This window comes from Anomaloglossus baeobatrachus, chromosome 9 (genome assembly GCF_048569485.1).
Source record: "Anomaloglossus baeobatrachus isolate aAnoBae1 chromosome 9, aAnoBae1.hap1, whole genome shotgun sequence".
Lineage (NCBI taxonomy): Eukaryota > Metazoa > Chordata > Amphibia > Anura > Aromobatidae > Anomaloglossus > Anomaloglossus baeobatrachus.
In genome coordinates, this window is record NC_134361.1 from 230,079,989 (window position 1) to 230,084,663 (window position 4,675).

At 51.7% G+C, this 4,675-nt stretch overlaps 1 protein-coding gene across 1 annotated transcript in view; it reads right to left on the reverse strand.

The window, feature by feature from the left end:
• Nucleotides 1-901: 901 nt before the first annotated feature.
• LOC142250805 (uncharacterized) overlaps nucleotides 902-4,675 on the reverse strand; it is a 24,067-nt gene continuing 20,293 nt past the window's right edge. The window contains exon 7 of the mRNA XM_075323028.1: nucleotides 902-1,228. The gene's annotated coding sequence lies outside the window, so the exon portion shown is untranslated. The remainder of the gene's footprint in view (nucleotides 1,229-4,675) is intronic.

Below are 4,675 nucleotides of genomic sequence, written 5' to 3' on the forward strand. Positions count from 1 at the left end.
TCCCCAGAGTCCAGTGGGTCGTCGTCCCTGTCCCCGGAGTCCAGTGGGTCGTCGTCCCTGTCCCCGGAGTCCAGTGGGTCGTCGTCGTCCCTGTGCCCGGAGTCCAGTGGGTCGTCGTCGTCCCTGTCCCCGGAGTCCAGTGGGTCGTCGTCGTCCCTGTCCCCGGAGCCCAGTGGGTCGTCGTCGTCCCTGTCCCCGGAGTCCAGTGGGTCGTCATCCCTGTCCCCGGAGTCCAGTGGGTCGTCGTCCCTGTCCCCAGAGTCTAGTGGGTCGTCATCCCTGTCCCCGGAGCCCAGTGGGTCGTCGTCGTCCCTGTCCCCGGAGCCCAGTGGGTCGTCGTCGTCCCTGTCCCCGGAGCCCAGCGGGTCGTCGTCCCTGTCCCCGGAGCCCAGCGGGTCGTCGTCCCTGTCCCCGGAGTCCAGTGGGTCGTCGTCCCTGTCCCCGGAGTCCAGTGGGTCGTCGTCGTCCCTGTCCCCGGAGTCCAGTGGGTCGTCGTCGTCCCTGTCCCCGGAGTCCAGTGGGTCGTCGTCGTCCCTGTCCCCGGAGTCCAGTGGGTCGTCGTCGTCCCTGTCCCCGGAGCCCAGTGGGTCGTCGTCCCTGTCCCCGGAGTCCAGTGGGTCGTCGTCCCTGTCCCCAGAGTCCAGTGGGTCGTCGTCCCTGTCCCCGGAGTCCAGTGGGTCGTCGTCCCTGTCCCCGGAGCCCAGTGGGTCGTCGTCCCTGTCCCCGGAGTCCAGTGGGTCGTCATCCCTGTCCCCGGAGTCCAGTGGGTCGTCATCCCTGTCCCCGGAGTCCAGTGGGTCGTCCCTGATTGTAGCATTTTTTTTGCCATTCACGTTATACAAAAACATTCTCACTGCAAATCAACGGAGAACGACAAAAATCTTTACAAAAATGTGTTTATTAAAATATAAAAATGTACAAAAACAGAAAAAATAAATATAAGAATCAGAATATCAAACTCGTGTATAAAATCAATTAAACGCAAAAACTTGCCCATGACATTAATGGGGCTGACCTGCCATACCAGACACAGCCTGCAGACAGGGGTGGCGCTGTTTTTGTAACAAAGCAGCCAAGTTACCAATGATTAAGGTGCAAAAAAAGTGCAAAATCACCCAACACAAAGCAGAGCACACGCCAGAAATCTGAGATATCGTGCGAACTGTACACCCCGACGGATCCTCTGTCCTCTTCTCTAGGTATGGGACGTGCGCTCATCTCAGGCCACCTGAGGAAATCAGAAGGAAAGTTAAAGGGGATTAGACAAAAAAAGCATTTATTATTTTATTTTTCGGAAACAGCGCCACCCTTGTCCTCAGGTTGAGTCCGGTATTGCAGCTCAATCATATTCCATTTTGCCTTTTTTCCCCCTTCTAGATAGGTAAGAACAATGGGGCTCAGTGTTTTCTGTCGGCTTTTACTGTCGTCTTTCACAATTATTCTCAAGTAAACGGACTTGTTTGTCTACTGTAACAGTAATCTGGGCAAGAAGCTTCTAAGTCTGCGTCTTCCTTAAAGGCTGAGCCAATGTACACAAGCCAGGTGCGTGCAAATAACCCCGGAGCACTTATGGCGGAAACCCGAGAAGCCGGAGCACCGGGATATTATAGAGCACAGGGTGCGCGAAATATCACAGGAGCAGCGGCGAAAAAAAAATAATCACAATCACATTAATAAACCCGTTTCCTGAAATACTCTGTGCTGTGGAGGATACGCATCAAATTGTTTCCTGAAGTACTCTGTGCTGCCGAGGATCCGCATCAACTCGTTTCCTGAAGTACTCTGTGCTGCAGAGGATCCGCATCAAATCGTTTCCTGAAGTACTCTGTGCTGCAGAGGATCCGCATCAACTCGTTTCCTGAAGTACTCTGTGCTGCAGAGGATCCGCATCAACTCGTTTACTGAAATACTCTGTGCTGCGGAGGATCCGCATCAACTCGTTTCCTGAAGTACTCTGTGCTGCAGAGGATCCGCATCAACTCGTTTCCTGAAGTACTCTGTGCTGCGGAGGATCCGCATCAACTCGTTTCCTAAAGTACTCTGTGCTGCCGAGGATCCGCATCAACTCGTTTCCTGAAATACTCTGCGCTGCAGAGGATCCGCATCAACTCGTTTCCTGAAGTACTCTGTGCTGCAGAGGATCCGCATCAACTCGTTTCCTGAAGTACTCTGTGCTGCAGAGGATCCGCATCAACTCGTTTACTGAAATACTCTGTGCTGCGGAGGATCCGCATCAAATCGTTTCCTGAAGTACTCTGTGCTGCAGAGGATCCGCATCAACTCGTTTCCTGAAGTACTCTGTGCTGCGGAGGATCCGCATCAACTCGTTTCCTAAAGTACTCTGTGCTGCCGAGGATCCGCATCAACTCGTTTCCTGAAATACTCTGCGCTGCAGAGGATCCGCATCAACTCGTTTCCTGAAGTACTCTGTGCTGCGGAGGATCCGCATCAACTCGTTTCCTGAAGTACTCTGTGCTGCAGAGGATCCGCATCAACTCGTTTCCTGAAATACTCTGCGCTGCAGAGGATCCGCATCAACTCGTTTCCTGACGTACTCTGTGCTGCGGAGAATCCGCATCAACTCGTTTCCTGAAATACTCTGTGCTGCGGAGGATCCCCTTGTTTCACTGGTTAAGTTTCTAGCCTTATTTTCTCTCACTACATCAAGAATCCCACCCTGAGCTAGATTGGAGAGCCCCTACACTGATGCGTCCCGATCCAAACGTTTCCTTTGCCGAAACTACCTTCCAATGACAGCCAATCAGTAATGAGTTAAGAAAAAAACAAAAAAAACCCCAACAAACCGGGCTATAAAAAGTGACTACAGAGAGTGTCCATTGCTCTAAAGGACCCAACACATCTACAAGCCCTGGCAAACATGATGGCCTCCCCTGGCTCGGAGGATGTTCATGCAGGGGATCACAGACGGCACAGAACTAAAGTCATTTCAGATCAGCTTTGCAGGTCGGATCTTGTCATCGACCATTTTCTTCAACTTCCACCAAAGATTTTCCATTGGCTTGAGATCCGGATATTTGCAGCCATGATATTGACCTTATGTGTCTTCTTTCATGAATGTCTTCACAGTTTTTGCTCTATGGCGGGAAGCATTATCATCTTGATCAATGATTTCATCATCCCCAAACATCCAACCAACAGCCAATGGAAAATCTTTGGTGGAAGTTGAAGAAAATGGTCCATGACAAGATCACATCCTTTCAATTGATGGGATAAGAAAAGTGTCCAAAATTTCAATGAAAACCTCGGCATTTATTGAAGATGTAATGACAGCCATCTCTACAGTGCATTTGTGGCGCCTCTGGACTAGTCAGGGTGTCACAGGGTACTGCACTCGTTTATTTTATGGTGCAGATCCCACCCTCCATGGTTCTGGGATCCTAACTTTTGGTATTGCTCCATCAGCATGCAAATCCTAGTCACCTCACCCCACACCCTGTCAGGCACGCCAGTGGGTGGTCTAGCTGGAATAGGGCCACCTGCCTAGGGGTCAGGCAGACTGGTGGGAGGGACTTAGAACAGTGGTAGCCTTCAGAGAGTGAGGAGCTAGGGGGAGTTGGAGCTCCCTGGGTGACTTTGGCTAGGTCGCAGACGGTGATCTGGGACCGGAGGAGTCGGAGACCCAGTCGCAGGGTATTAGAGAAAGGAGCCAGACTTAGTTTAGTGGAACGGTCAGCACCGGAATACTTAGTAACTGAACCGGGACCAAGCACAGCGGGGTACTGGACCCTAGATCAGGGAGTAGCTTCATGCAACCTGATAATTCACCTGTGGAGGATAGTCTCTTTATGAACTTTCCCCAAGAGCTCAGAGATTGAAGGCACCAACACAACGAGGGGGATAGGGCTTTCCAGCTTATGCGGCCCACTGAAATCCCAAGTGTCAACCATGAGAGCACAGCTCCCCTACTTAAGTGTAGGGAGCGGGACCCCGAAAGCTTCAAGCAGAGGGGTCACTGGGAAACATCTAACATTAGTGCAAGGAGGCAGGTCAAGACCACCAGCAACATCAAAGGGAGCGGACTCCCAGACGAGCTTCACCAGAGAGGCAGCAGCACCCAGAGACTTGGTTTACCTTGTTGTCAGAGTCTGCTTTGCGGTCGCATCACTACCAACACTGCCTGAGTTAGTACGCTGTCCTCCCCTGCTTCCAACCTGCACTGCACTTCCCTGCACTCCACCATCCAGAGTCCCGGGGCCTCCCCTACCCGTGGAGGAAACATAATCTGGCTGCACCACTCCATCTCCCCCAGGTACTCCCATCAGCAGCAGCGGTACTCCCCTTACCGCGAACCACGGGCGGCTTCACAAACTCTTATCCCCTGTAAATATCCCCTTTTCATTTGAAGTGACCGTAAGCCCTTGGGTCCGGAAACCCTCGAGCCACAGCAGACCCCGGATCCGAGCGGTTCGACCGCTGCAGGGGCGGCACACATTTACCTGACATTCAGCCCCATATCATCAATGACTGTGTAGATTTACATGTTCTCTTCAGGCAGTCATCTTTTTATTGTTTAGCTTTTCTGTATATAAATCCCATTTCCTTTAGGTGGCTTCTTACAGTTCTGTCACAGACATTGACTCCAGTTTCCTCCCATTCTTTCCTCATTTGTTTTGTTGTGCATTTCCTGTTTTGGAGACATATTGCTTTAAGTTTC